General features: G+C 42.2%; 1 pseudogene; it reads right to left on the reverse strand.

Annotated features, from left to right (window-relative positions):
* Positions 1-15713, reverse strand: part of LOC134372493 (NXPE family member 3-like) — a 33420-nt pseudogene extending 17707 nt beyond the window's left edge.
* Positions 15714-15971: the final 258 nt, after the last annotated feature.

The following is a 15971-nucleotide window of genomic DNA, read 5'->3' on the forward strand; positions in this document are numbered from 1 at the left end:
CAAATAGCCTACAAAAGACTAGTATATATACATCATTTCTACAAGTCAATAAGTAAAAGTTAAACAGCCTACTAGAAAAACAGGATAAAAATCTAAGCAGGCATTTCACAAAAGTGAATAATCAAATATCCAATAAAGGGGACTTTCAAGATGGCGGTGACTGCGGCAGCTGGCACAGAGTAGCTGAGGTGGAAAAGGCGGCCACTGGGCCTCAGGCAGCCAGGAAACTTGTGGACCTTCCTCTCGCCATCTCTTAAGGGAGGACCGCTGCTGCTGGCCAGCCGTGGGGGGTGACCGCCACTTTGCCCCCGGCAGGAGAGGCTGCCTCATTTACAGGCAACAGCTTTGAAGTGTGGAGCAGGAAAAGAACTGTTTCTTAGCTGCAAAAGCGAGTCTCGAAACAGGGAACACGGCGCCAGGGCTGCTGTGGATGCAGACAGGATCTCGGAGGCCGGGGCCGCGCTGAAGGCAGCCAGCTGCCCTACTCAGGATTCGAGGTTTCAGGCTGGCATTAAAGAAGATCCCTGGGAGCGCCCGAGCCGTGCCGCAACTGAACAGCCCGAGGCGGCAGCGGCCGAGAAAGGGGAAGGCGGCAAACCAAGGACAGAGAGTGAGCACCTGACCGGGCACAACCCTGTGAGTGACCCCTGGACCAGTCCTGTGGGCGGCAGACGCCCACCCGACTCCCGCCTGCATCACCAGGCCACTCACCACCCCGGGGCTCCCTCCATTTTCCCAGGTACGGGTAGCTCCGCCAGGCTCGGCCATCACTGAGCCCTCCCACTTGCTTGGCCCCACGTGGGGCTTTCCAGAGCCTACTGGCCGGCCTCCCCTCACACTCCCTCCATGGATCTCTGGCGGGTTGGTGGCGTGGGGTGTTCCCGCCCAGTGTTGGGATGTCAAGGAAGTACTGGCCGGCTGACTGTCACTCCACCACACCCTGGACTCCGGCCCCTGGTAAACTTCCTGTTACTGGGAGGCAGTTACCATCTCTGCGGCCACCAGTTCGGAAAAAAGCCTAACGAATTTCTGGTTGGGAATAGTGTGGTAGGAGAGTTCCCAGGTCCGCTTGAACCTGCCGGAGAGCTGGCTACAGGCGGGCGCTAGACTCGGTTTATACCGGGGGGATACAAAGGTGAACAATTCCTGACAAAGATCTACATAGTGCTACAAAGGCACCCAGAGCGACCGGTCGTCTGTGCCTAGCAGAAACCTGGTAGACTTCCTGGGCGAGGCAGTGCCGAGCAGGGTCTTGAAGGCCCAGCTGATAGACGAGGGTTGCAGAAGACCCGCCCCAGCCCAGCACAGTGCGCACAGAGTGGGCAGACGTGCGGCCAGGGAGGCGGAGACTCAACAGAAACCACACACCCGTTGGGGTCGCCACTGCATGATCCAACAGCCTGGGCCAGAGCACATGGAACAGGGAGAAGTCCTGCACAGGAAGTGAAAGCTCAACAGCGATCACACACCCTGTGGTACGTGATCCACCAGCCCAGCAGAGTCCAAGCTGACCAGAAAGGTGGCTCCCCGGAGAAGCCCAAGACCTGAGGCAACCACACACACAAGGCACTAGAGGCCAACTGAGCAGCCACGGAGGTAGCCATATGAAATTGGCAACCACAGCAACATCCTAGTTATTCATTAGTCTCAAACCGGTGGACTGTGAAAACCCCTGCCACAATGAATAAACATCAAAAAAAAGATAGCAGAAATACAAAAAATCAAGAAAGTACACCACCAAAAGTTAATAAATCTCAAACTCTAGATCCTATAGAACAAGAAGCCCTTGAAATGACTGACAAGGAATTCCAAGTGATAATTCTAAGGAAACTGAATGAGATACAAGAAAACACAGCTAGACATCATGATGAAATGAGGAAAAGTATACAGGACCTGAAAGAGGAAATGTACAAAGCAATCAATGTCCTGAAAAAAAATGTAGCAGAACTTGCTGAACTGAAGAAGTTATTCAGCGAAATAAAAAACACAACAGAGAGTTTAACCAGCAGGCTTGTCGAAGTTGAAGAGAGAACCTCTGAACTTGAAGATGGGCTGTTTGAAATAACACAAGCAGACAAAAAGAAAGAAAAAAGAATCAAGGACATTGAAGAAAATCTGAGAGAGATATCAGACAACCTTAAGCGCTCAAATATCCGAGTCATGGGTATTCCAGAAGGGGAGGAAAATGGAGATTCCATTGAAAACATATTCAACAAAATAGTGGCAGAAAACTTCCCAGGTATAGGAAAAGTCACAGATCTTCAGATCCAGGAAGCTCAACGATCTCCAAACGTATTAAACCCAAAAAGGCCTTCTCCAAGACATGTCATAGTCAAATTGGCAAAACTCAGAGACAAAGAGAGAATCTTAAAAGCTGCAAGAGAGAAGCGTCAAACCACTTATAAGGGAGCCCCAATCAGGCTAACATCAGACTTTTCATCACAAACCCTAAAAGCTAGAAAGGAATGGGATGACATTTTCAAAATACTAAAAGACAAAGATTGCCAGCCAAGAATACTTTACCCTGCAAGGCTATCCTTCCAAAATGAAGGGCAAATAGTATATTTCTCAGACAAACAAAAACTGCGGGAGTTCACCACCACACGACCACCCTTACAAGAAATACTCAAGGGAGTATTGGGTGTGGTTCCTGAAAAATAACTACCACTGCACTAAAAACCCAAGAAAAATCAATACCCACTAGTATAATAAAAATGGCATTCATGAAGAGAAAACAAGCAAACAAAAACGCTATCTACAACCTAAGGAACCAACAAACACAGAAACCAAACAGTAAATCAGAAAGCAAGGAACAAAAGACACCTAAGACAACCAAACAACCAACAAAATGCTAGGAATAAATCAACACCTTTCAATAACAACTCTTAATGTAAAAGGCTTAAATTCCCCAATCAAAAGACACAGACTGGCTGACTGGATCAAAAAGCAGGACCCAACTATATGCTGCCTACATGAGACCCACCTCACCCATAAAGATTCACACAGACTAAGAGTGAAAGGATGGAAAAAGATTTACCATGCAAACAAAAAAGAAAAACGAGCTGGAGTAGCTAGTCTTATATCTGACAAAATAGACTTTAAACTAAAAACCATAAAAAGAGACAATAAGGGACACTACTTAATGATAAAAGGACTGATCCATCAAGAAGACATAACAATCATAAATATGTACGCACCCAATGTTGGAGCAGCCAGATTTATAAAACAAACTCTATTAGACCTAAAGAAGGAAATAGACACTAATACCATAATAGCAGGGGACCTGAACACCCCACTGTCAATATTAGACAGATCATCTAGGCAAAGAATCAGTAGAGAAACACAAGATCTAAACAAGACTCTAGACCAATTGGAATTGGCAGATATCTACAGAACATTCCACCCAACAACCTCAGAATATTCATTCTTCTCATCAGCACATGGATCATTCTCCAGGATAAATCACATATTAGGTCACAAATCAAGTCTCAATAAATTCAAAAAAATTGGAATTATCCCATGTATGTTCTCAGACCACAATGGATTAAAACTAGAAATTAATAACAAACGAAACTCTGGAAACTATACAAACACATGGAAATTAAACAGCATTCTACTCAATGACATATGTGTCCAAGAAGAAATCAAGCAGGAAATCAAAAAATTTATTGAAACTAATGAAAACAATGATACATCATACCAAAACCTGTGGGATACTGCAAAAGCAGTATTGAGGGGGAAATTTATTGCATTAAACGCTCACTTCAGAAGAATGGAAAGATGGCAAGTGAACAACCTAACACTTCACCTTAAAGAACTAGAAAAACAAGAACAATCCAAACCTAAAGTTAGCAGACGGAAAGAAATCATTAAGATCAGAGCAGAACGAAATGAAACTGAAAACTAAAAAACCATTCAAAAGATCAACGAATCAAAAAGTTGGTTTTTTGAAAAGATAAATAAAATTGACAAACCATTAGCATGGCTAACAAAAAAAAGAAGAGAGAAGACTCAAATAACAAAAATTAGAAATGAAAAAGGCAATATTACCACTGATTCATCTGAAATACAAGGAATCATTCGAGACTACTATAAACAACTATACTCCAACAAATTTGAAAATCTGGAGGAAATGGATAAATTTCTGAACACACATAAGCTCCCAAAACTGAACCATGAAGACATAGAAAATTTGAACAGACCAATAACAATAAAGGAGATTGAAGCTGTTATCAGAAGGCTCCCAACAAAGAAAAGCCCAGGACCAGATGGATTCACAGCAGAATTTTTCAAACATTCAAAGAGGAATTGACACCAATTCTTTACAAACTATTCCAAAAGATTGAAATGGACGCAAATCTCCCAAACTCATTCTATGAAGCAAACATCATCCTGATACCAAAACCAGGTAAAGATATAACCAAAAAAGAAAACTACAGGCCGATATCCTTGATGAATATAGATGCAAAAATCCTCACTAAAATACTAGCAAACAGAATACAGCAACACATACGAAAAATTATTCATCATGATCAAGTGGGATTCATTCCAGGGATGCAAGGTTGGTTCAACATACGCAAATCAATAAATGTGATACACCATATTAATAAACTCAAACACAAGGACCATATGATCATCTCTATAGATGCTGAAAAAGCATTTGATAAAGTTCAGCACTCATTCATGACAAAGACCCTCTATAAGTTAGGTATAGAGGGAAAGTATCTCAACATAATTAAAGCCATATATGCCAAACCCACTGCCAATATCATCCTGAATGGGGAAAAGCTGAAAGCTTTTCCTTTAAGAACAGGAACTAGACAAGGATGCCCACTCTCACCACTCCTATTCAACATAGTGTTGGAAGTACTAGCCAGAGCAATCAGAGAAGAGAAGGAAATAAAGGGCATCCAGATTGGAAAACATGAAGTCAAACTGTCCCTGTTTGCAGATGACATGATCCTATATATTGAACAGCCTAAAACCTCTACAAAAAAACTGCTGGAATTGATAAATGATTTCAGCACAGTAGCAGGATACAAAATCAACACACAAAAATCAGTAGCATTTCTTTTCTCCAATAGTGAACATGCAGAAAGAGAAATCAAGAAAGCCTGCCCATTTACAATAGCCACCACAAAAATAAAATACTTAGGAATTGAGTTAACCAAGGAGGTGAAAAATCTCTATAACATGAACTACAAACCACTGCTGAGAGAAATTAGAGAGGATACAAGAAGATGGAAAGATATTCCATGCTCTTGGATTGGAAGAATCAACATAGTGAAAATGTCCATACTACCCAAAGTGATATACAAATTCAATGCAATCCCCATCAAAATTCCAAAGACATTTTTCTCAGAAATGGAAAAAAATATCCAGTCATTTATATGGAACAATAAAAGACCACGCATAGCCAAAGCAATGCTGAGCAAAAAAAATAAAGCTGGAGGCATAACACTACCAGACTTTAAGCTATAGTACAAAGCTATAATAACCAAAACAGTATGGTACTGGCATAAAAACAGACACACTGACCAATGGAATAGAATAGAGAATCCAGAAATCAACCCACACACTTACTGCCATCTGATCTTTGACAAAGGCACCAAGCCTATTCACTGGGGAAGGGACTGCCTCTTCAGTAAATGGTGCTGGGATAACTGGATATCCATATGCAGGAGAATGAAACTAGATCCATACCTCTCACCGTATACTAAAATCAACTCAAAATGGATTAAGGATTTAAATATACACCCTGAAACAATAAAACTTCTTAAAGAAAACATAGGAGAAACACTTCAGGAAATAGGACTGGACACAGACTTCATGAACACGACCCCAAAAGCACGGGCAACCAAAGGTAAAGAAACAAATGGGATCATATGAAACTAAAAAGCTTCTGCACAGCAAAAGAAACAATTAACAGAGTTAAAAGACAACCAACAGAGTGGGAGAAAATATTTGCAAAATATACATCTGACAAAGGATTAATATCCAGAATATACAAGGAACTTAAACAACTTTACAAGAAGAAAACAAGCAACCCAATTAAAAAATGGGCAAAAGAGCTAAGCAGGCATTTCTCTAAGGAAGATATACAAATGGCCAACAGACATATGAAAAAAATTCTCAACATCACTCAGCATCCGGGAAATGCAAATCAAAACCACACTGAGATACCACCTAACCCCAGTTAGGATGGCTAAAATCCAAAAGACTCTGAACGATAAATGCTGGTGAGGTTGCGGAGAAAAAGGAACTCTCATACATTGTTGGTGGGACTGCAAAATGGTGCAGCCTCTATGGAAAATGGTATGGAGGTTCCTCAAACAATTGCAGATAGATCTACCATACGACCCAGCTATCCCACTGTTGGGACTATACCCAGAGGAATGGAAATCATCAAGTCGAAGGTATACCTGTTCCCCAATGTTCATCGCAGCACTCTTTACAATAGCCAAGAGTTGGAACCAGCCCAAATGTCCATCATCAGATGAGTGGATACGGAAAATGTGGTACATCTACACAATGGAATACTACTCAGCCATAAAAACGAATGAAATACTGCCATTTGCAACAACATGGATGGACCTCGAGAGAATTATATTAAGTGAAACAAGTCAGGCACAGAAAGAGAAATACCACATGTTCTCACTTATTGGTGGGAGCTAAAAATTAATATATAAATTCACACACACACACACACACAAAACCGGGGGGGGGGGAGAAGATATAACAACCACAATTACTTGAAGTTGATACGACAAGCAAACAGAAAGGACATTGTTGGGGGGGAGGGGGGGAGGGAGAAGGGAGGGAGGTTTTGGTGATGGGGAGCAATAATCAGCCACAATGTATATCGAGAAAATAAAATTAAAAAATAAATAAATAAATAAAAATAAATAAAAATAAAAAATAAAAAAAATATATCCAATAAACATATATAGACATATTCAAACATACTCAAACTCATTAGTTACTAGGGAAAAGCAAATTAAAACTACAATGATATATCACCAGAATAATGGATAAAATTTCAGACAGACAGTACCAGGTGTTGGTGAGGATGTGGAACATATGAAACTCTATCATACACTGTTTGTGGGAGTGTAAATTGGTAAACCACTTGTGAAACTGATGATATCTTCTGGCACACACGGATACCCTATGACAGAACAATTCCATTCCTAGGCTATCACTCCTTGTTTATGGCTGGACTGTGGAGGAAAGGATACTCTCATATTTCTCTGATGAAACTTTGAAGTGTTCCAGCTTTTTTGGAAAGCAATCTGGCCACATCTATTAATATTTAAAGCACATGTACCCTTTGAACCAGCAATTCTGCTTTTAGATATCTACCCTAAAGAAATTATTGAAATTGTGGAATTTAAAAAGTATACGTTCCTCGAGTCTGGAGCTCAAGGAAGGGCAGAATTAAGTGGGGTAAAGACAAGCATAGCCCTAGGTACCACTTTGGAGGCTGGTGACATGTTGAAGCAGGAAAAGACCAGAAAGTTGAGTCAGAGGCTGAAGAAGGACCTGGTGACCCAGGACCAAAGCTGAGAGAGGGCCCAGAGGACTACATACTTGGGGCACATATGTCTGGGGGCTCTTTCAGTTTGTCTGGAGCAAGAGACAGGTGTGTCCAGTAGAAAGCTGCCCTGGAGCACTAGAACCAGACCTCCCACCATCGAGCAAGAATCCTGGGAGTGGATAAGAGCTAATGCCACCTGGCGCAGTGACAATCTGGCTGTTGGTGAGAATGGGGGACCATCAACCTGAGGATAAAGTGAGACTCCTCTTCACCTTCTGTGTTAATTTCTGTGTGTTCTCTATCCCAGAGCAACAAAGAGCCCCAGGCCAGGAGGCAGTACAGCAGATAAGTGATGTCATCAGTCTCGTGACAGTTTTTCTTCTTTTGTGCATGTTTGTGTTTCTTTTTCTTTTAATTTTCATGAGAGTTTTTCATATTATTGTCTCCTACAGTTCTGAGCATTGAGCAAGTGTATTACATGCAAATAGAATTAAAATGATCAGACCGCATAAAAATGTAAATCAATCACAGCAACAAGAGGACACCTGGACAGAACTTCAGCTTCCATCCATATGACGACGGGATTTCGTGCAGGGGAAAGTGTGTAAGAGGCATTAACTACCCTAACTTCTATTACCACACTGCCATTTCATCTCTTTTCTTAAAACACGTGGACTTTAGCCCCTAATTCCACCCACGCACTCGCCTCTCTTACCTCCGTCAAGCACCTAGAAATTCCACCCCCACTTTCCTGTATCTATAATGTTAGGCGGACCTCCTTAAAATCCGAAAGCTTCCAATTTCACTAGTAAAATGCTACCAGGCATCTGCCTTCAGCATTATTACATCATGTTTATTCAACATCTTATCAACCTGAGGCAAACAAGGTTAACTTGGGACAGAGCCAGAGAGAAGACAGACCAATCTCCTCTCTGGCTTCATCAAACAGCTGCCACCCACTCTCTACTTTCTCCCTCTCCATCCCCCTTTAATAGGGAGCTCATTTCCCCCTCAGCACTTATTTCTTGGGGCTAATGGAAGACCCAGGAATCCTGACCATCATCCCTTAGAAATTCCAGACATCCTCCCTCTAAATTGATCCTTTTCACTCCTGGACTATGTTACAGGTTCTATATTCTCCCAGGTGGGCTGGGTCACAGACCCCCCTACCCCGTCCTGTGCAGGTTCTGAGCCAGGTAGCTGGAAAAAGATTCTGGCAGCCAATGACAGGATAGAAATCCTTTATTCCGGTTGTGAGCTCCACTGGCCAGTGGTTCAGAGCTGCTGCTTTTATACTGAAAGTACACAGCAGTGACACCGAGCCAAGGGGTACACGGTTTCGCATGCGCACTAACACTAGTCTCATGTAGCTTGTTCACAATGGATGTGCTGAGTCATACTCACCCGGATATGAGGAGGATGTGAGGCCACAGGGCCCGAGCAAACTAGCATCAATTTCCTCACGCTCCCTAACACAGCCATAGCAAAGACCTAGGTAGATACATTCAGCTACAGAGACCAAGAAGAATCAATCTACCTAGGTGAATGATAAAAGGGCAGAGTCAAGTGGACATCATAGCTCAGACCCCAAAGGAATGACAGCAAAGCCTTCTCAGAGAAGCTTGTTCAGCTGGTGGATGAAAAGTCACTGCCATACATAGACCTGAACTTACTAGTTGGCCTTTGGGTGATAATCAGTGTGAATGGTTCCCTGGCCAGCACTGTGTTGAAGACCACCAAATGATTGCCAGCCATCAATCAGCCAGTGATCAGTGGAGGCAAAAGTGAACTGGAAACCACAGTATCTGGGTTTACTGCCAACTCCCAATGCCATCTCCCTCTCCCCTCTGGCCCCATTTATGAACCATAGAATGCAGGGAAACCACTGGTGGGCTACAGAACCATAGCGTGTATTAGGCCTCATGGATAGTTTAACATCAGCATAGCCAGGTTAAGCAACTTAACCCCTTCTCCACCTTGCCTTTCCCTTCTCTGCTCAGGGCACTGAGATCCCTCTCCTGGGAAAGGGTAAACAAAACCATGACTTTTATCATCATGTTCATCTTGTTGGCTTCATTTAGCAGGCTTCAGGCTGGAGAATTTGTACTGAGATAGTTGCTGATAAAGAGACTATACCCTAACCGACCAGATGTTATCAGACCACAAGGGCTGTGTCACCTTGCATACCACTGATTTCAAAATTGCCCACTACTCTGTCAGAACCCTCCCTAATGTTCTTATAAGCCTCCTGCTTTCCTAGGTTTGGAGAAACTGATCTGGTTCAGTCCCCCCTCTACATTAGTGGAATAAACCTTTTTGTCTGAAATGGCTCATGGCTCAGGTCTCTCTCTTTTCTCCATCTCACTGAGCCTAACAGACATAATGCTGTTTTTCTAAGTCTGAATTTACATTGTATTCTATGTAGCATTCAGCACTAAGAGGTGTGAAAGTTCATTATAAAACTTGAGTCATTCTTGTCATACCCAAACTAAATCAGAGTTGAAAGGCTGGAGGAAAAAGCACTCAGGGCACATAGCACCTGCTCCACGAATTTTCCAGCAAGCCCAGCTGCTGAAACAGCCTGCTGTAGTGTTGTGAGGCTGCTGCATGGAAAAGGAACCAGAACACCCAATTGAGAATTTAAAAGGCGGGGGTTATTGGCTGTCCGGTGACTGTTCCTTTAAAAAAATGTCTTGGAAGGAAGTAGCCCTGAGTATAAGTTTAAGGGGTCTTTTAAAGGAACATAGTCACACAGCAAAAAATCATATAGTCACATACTTACAGTTATCATATAGTTACACACATACACACATACATACATACCCTCCTGGCGTGAGGCGGGGGCTTGGGGAGGCCTAGCACAAGTGGTAACAGAAACTGAAAGAAACGAGTTAATCACTTAGGGACGGCAAAAGCTTTCACAGTGTGGTTTCCTCCTTAGGTTGTCTAGACACATCCAGATACAGCTCTTCGTGTTATCAGTCAGGGACAGCATAGGCTGGAAACAGCAAAGGCAGGCAGAACTTAAAATTTTTCTAAGTACAGGACAATTTCTAACCTTCCATTTTCACAACAGGTGTTGGGGGGCTTTCAAACAAGAACACTTTTCAAACAGTAAAAATGGCATAAGCTAAATCAATCTACCTCGTCACAGTAACCCTAAGACCCCTTTTCCTAGTAGCTGCTGAAACAAACTGCCGTGACTCTGAGACTAGCTTTACCCACCACTGTCACTAACCAAATAGAGCTTGCCAACTCCCCAAAACTTAGCTAGTGGCAGTGAGCTTTCTTCCAAAACAATTCATAACATTTCTCTTTCTAATAAAACTCTGAACCTTTCTTTGTTCTTCAGAAGTATCGAATACCAACCCAGTCTGTGTGTATGCCCCAAACTGCAATTTTATAATCCCTAAACAAAGCACCCTGTTTGGAAATCTGACTCTATATTTTAATTGACTTTCACAGAGGAGAAGAGAGGCTCAAATGGGGGGTGAGAGGTTTCCATATGTCATGACTTTAGGAAGTGAGTGAGAGTTTGGGGGAAAAGAGAAACTTTGAAATCAAGAGTTTACTTAGGAAATCATTATTTCTATTATGTTTCCAAAATATATTATACAAATTATTCGATTAGGCAAGATAAGAAAGATCGATTTACAAAAAGGAAAACTCAGAAAGCAGAGAGAGTAGTTTATCAATCACGGTCTACTAAGGTGACAGAAATCACACCAGACTTTAATAGCAAGAATTAAATATAAAGAGTTGTTAACTGGGTATAAAGAGCTATTAGTGAGTAATTGAAAAAGAAGAAAAAGAACACTAAGGTGTTGGGGGCCAGCTGGTGGCTCACTTGGGAGAGCGTGGTGCTGACAACACCAAGTCAAGGGTTAATATCCCCTTACCAGTCATCTTTTAAAAAAAAGAACACTAAGGTGTCATGTAAGTAGCAACTACAGAAAGTAGCTAATTCTCCTGGGGCTAAGGAAACAAAATGAAGATGTTAGAATGATTTAAATTTAATAGCTTGGAGGTGGCTGGATAGCTCAGCTGGGTAGAGTACAGCCTTGTATCACCAAGGTCAAGGGTTCAAGTCCCCACACCAGCCAGCTGCCAAAAACAAACAAAAATAACCCTAGAAGCTTAGAAGAGGAGTCCCATGGAGACAAAACTCAGACCTCTGGGGAGGAGCACTGTGCAGCTAACTGTGCATGTGTTGGAAAAACCACAGAACCACAAACTGAATTCACCTTCTGCTCCTAGAAGGAACAGATCCTGCCAGTGTGAAGAAGGCTGCTGGCCCTCATAGGAACTCAACACAAATAAGAACTCCAGAAGAGGCAGACAGGCAAGAGCAAGTCCTTTCTATTTCCTCCAGCCCTAAAGTCCTAAAGCCTCCCTCTAGCATCCCCTTGCTGGAAGATCCTACCAGGAAACCAGCAGGTGGAGCAGAAATGTCGCTCACAGAATTTCACCCCAGACTCACAAAGTAGCGTTTGAAGCTGAGAGACAAGAGCTTAATTATTGACAGAGACAGATATACCAGTAAATAAGCCAGTAGCTTAGAAGTTGCCCCGTGTGAGCAATACATTTAGCCTTAAGTTTTGTAGCAGCAAGGCTAACACTAAAGTATATCAACTGTTTTCTTTCCCAGTAAATTAAGATACAAATTTGTCTGGAGAAGAACTCCCTGTTAACTAAGCCATAGACAATTCAAGGAAGGGAGTAGCGTTGTTTGGAAAGAACTCAAGACAATAAGTTCCCTGAGGAGAATGGAGTTTAGCTGATAGGGTCGTAGTTTCAAAGACCAAAGGAGGGGAATTGTGCTCAGGGGTTTCAAAGTTTGGGGTCCAGCATGCTGGTTTCTTTCCAGGTCAGTACGTTCCCTCATGGGCTATGGTCACACTCAGCTAGCTGTTGTTTCCTTGAGTAGTCAGGTGAGGCTGGGAGCTGATCACAACATAAGGCCTCACCTGAAGACATCCAGGTAGTGACAGGCACCTGCCTTTCCCCAGGGTAAACATTGCAAGGTGTGGAGTCTAGCCCTGCTTCTAGTCTAGGAAACAACTTTGGGCAAACTAGAAAAAGCTGTACCTTCCACAAGCACTTTACCCCCATGTGCCAGGAAATCAGCCTTACAAATGTACAAATGTTTATTTTTAGAGAGCAAACTCTGAGCTCCAGGTGAGATGCTTTGGAAGAAATGAGTTGTTCAGTTGCACCTGAAGTAATTTTTAGCACGTATACTTGATAAACCTAAGCATGGCATATAAAGTCTTTGGAGATCTTCTCCTTGCTTAATTCTGCTGTCTCACCTCTTGCCTCACCCCATCCCTGACTCAAAAAAAATTACCCTGTGATTTATATCTTTCCTGGACATCTCTGTTCCCAGCCTACAATGTCCTTCTGACACTCTGTGCCTGGCTCATCCACAAACCTCTCTTAGAACTTGGCTACGGTGTCTCCTCTTTGTGGAGTTCTTCCCTAGATCCCAAAGCTGAGTCACATGCCTTTCCTGTGTAATCTTCTAGCTGATCTCTGTTATGACATTCACCATATGAAACTGTAATGGCTAGTTACCAGGGGCAGCATCACCACAGGCTCTGATTAATCAGCATTCTTACTTTCAAGAAATAGAAGTTTAGTCTGGCTGATTACAGATAAAGGATATTAATAAAAGAATCCTGACTAGCCCATATAAGTACTGGGGGACAGGAGAAGTGGCCTGAGTGCTGAGCTTCCAGGAACTATACACTTAGACCATGGTCACTGTCACTGCTGCTGCCCTAGTCAATAGAAAAAAAATTGCTGCTGTCATTCATACTGCCCCAACAATGCATTTCTGTGCCAGGAGTCTAACCTTGCTACCACCACCACGATGGAGAGCCAGGTACCTCCGATACCACCCACACAAGCAAAATAGATTCTATGCAGACCTCATATTCAAGTAGCTCACATGAGGACTGAAGGCTGTGATATTATGGAAGCCAAGAGAAGAGAGGATTTCAAAAAAAGGAAGAGTGGTAGGTTCATGCTGTTAAATGATGCAGGAGAAATCGAAAGGTAAGGACTGAAAATTGTTCATTGGATTTACCCTCAATGAGGCTCTTAGCTTGGTGAGAAGAGTTTTGATTGGTTAGAAGGGAAGTGGATTGAAAAGTGAAAGATGAGGAATAAATTTGGAAAGAATTCTTTCAATAGTCTTAGCTTGAAGGATTTCTCATTAGCCAAATGGAGAAACTTGAGAATCAAAATAAATAACAATAGTAATTGATTGTAGACCACAGAATAATGATTCCATATTGAAATAAATAAATGTGGGCAACAGGAAGAAAAGCTCTTCCTTACAGCAGAGAGCCAGCTAATAAATACACATAGAACAAATGCTAGATTGAGAATAATCACCATTTGCAACTATCAAAGTTATTCCTCTGATACTGATTTTAGGCAATAATTACCAATGGATGCTAAAACTGGTAGATAAAAGCTCTATAAGGAACACGTTGTTTACATACTTTCAAAAATCTCTGCATAAATTACCTACTAATTGCAAAGGGAAGATAGGCACTTCATACTGGATAAACCTGGTAGACACCACTTCAGCCACATAATCAAAGTAACATCACCGATACTGGGGCAAACTGACGTCATGTGCTTCCTGATGTGACGAAGTGAGAAGCACACTACCTCATTCCTATGGTGCCCTAGCCAAAAGTGCACAACTGGGAATTAATTGTTAGGGACATCAGAAAAACCTGAATTAGAGATTTTCTAAGTAAAATTGGCATGTACGCTTCAAAAAATTTAGAGTCATGAAAGACAAGGAAAGACTGAAGAACAGATTAAAGGAGATTAGAGAGATATGGCAATTAAATGCAAAGCATGATCTTGGTTTCGATCCTAATCCAGGTAAAATATCTATAAAGAACATTACTGGAACAATTTATTAAATTTTAATATGAACTCTAGATAAGTTTAATTTGATATTAATTTTCCTGATCTTTATACTCTGGCTGTAAATCCTTATTCTTAGGAAATTCATCCCAAAGTGTATAGAGAAAAAGAGGCATGATGTATGCAACTTCCTCTAAAATGGTTCGGGGGAAAAAAAATAAACACTCAAAGGGAGACTGAATGTTCTGGGCATGAGGTCAAGGACTTTGGGTTGGCTTCAGAGTAGGGTGACCAAATAGGAGCCAACCTTGTCATGGGAGAGAATCCCAATATCAGCATTTCACTTGTGTTTCTTAATCTGACAGATTTTATTGTTTTACATGATTCCATAAAAATATTATTATAAATTTTTACTACCAAATTGATATTTTTTTATTCGTGAACGTCAGGTCTTCCAACTGGAGTCACTTTACTTCTGACTGAAGTACATTTAAAAACTTTTTCTTTAATAAGAAGAATAATACAGAACTAAAAGAAAAAGAAAAATTTTTTTCCTTAGTAAAGACCTACTGGTAAAACCTCTATCAGTTTATGTTTATCTGAAATGTTTTAATTTTACCTTTTGTTGTAGAGTGATTTGTGTCCTCCCAAAATTCTTATGTTGATGCCTTGTAAGAAAAATCGAAAAAAGTATAGTCAGGACCTCTCACCTTGCATCTTTTACCAATGGGCAAGATTCAGCACATTCACTAGAAACAAGTTATAAACGTAATGTAACTGTGCATGTGTGCCCGTTTACTGATTCAGCATGATTGTTGTAATTATGCAATGCTTGGCTTGTGGCCGCTATTGTGACTAAAAGTATAAAGGTAACTGCTCTGAACTGCTGGTCAGAGGAGCATGGAAGGAGGGCAGAGCATGGACGGCCAGTGGAGGAGAGCCTGAGCTTGTGTCTGAGAATAAACTATGTCTGTGAAGCTCACAACTGAAGAATAAAGTATGTCTACTTGCATAAAGCTGCCAGGGTCTCCTTTCAATTACCTGACTCAGGACCCGCACAAGAATGGGCAGAAGGATCTGAGATTCCTGCCCGACAGTTGGCGTAGTCTGGCAGGATGAGCAGGTCAGGGAGCCACGAGCCCCTCAGGAGGGGGAGGAGATGTGGCTGCCCTTGAGCATGTGGTACCTGGGGCAGTGTTCCTTTGGACTTGGGCTCCACTGGAAATGTGGGACCAAGTGGACGGGTCCCCAAGAGCATGGAGAAAGCTCGCAAGGTGCTGGGCTCCATGGTGAAAGAGGAGGAGTCCTGGTGCACGGCTGGCCAGAGGGACTGGCTGCTGCTCACTGCACTGCGAGCCAATATGGACCAGGCACTCCATGATGCAGCATGGCTTCAAGAGTTGAAACAAAAGGCAGACCTGCTGGACACTGAAGTACAGTAATAGGTCACACCCATCCCTGAAGCCAAAAATGATGACGACCCTGAGTGTGAGTTGGGAGAACTTGTGCATCTCCTTTCATGACCTGTTGTGCATCAGAAAATGAA

The sequence above is a fragment of the Cynocephalus volans genome, chromosome 3 (assembly GCF_027409185.1).
Source record: "Cynocephalus volans isolate mCynVol1 chromosome 3, mCynVol1.pri, whole genome shotgun sequence".
In the NCBI taxonomy this organism is placed as follows: Eukaryota; Metazoa; Chordata; class Mammalia; order Dermoptera; family Cynocephalidae; genus Cynocephalus; species Cynocephalus volans.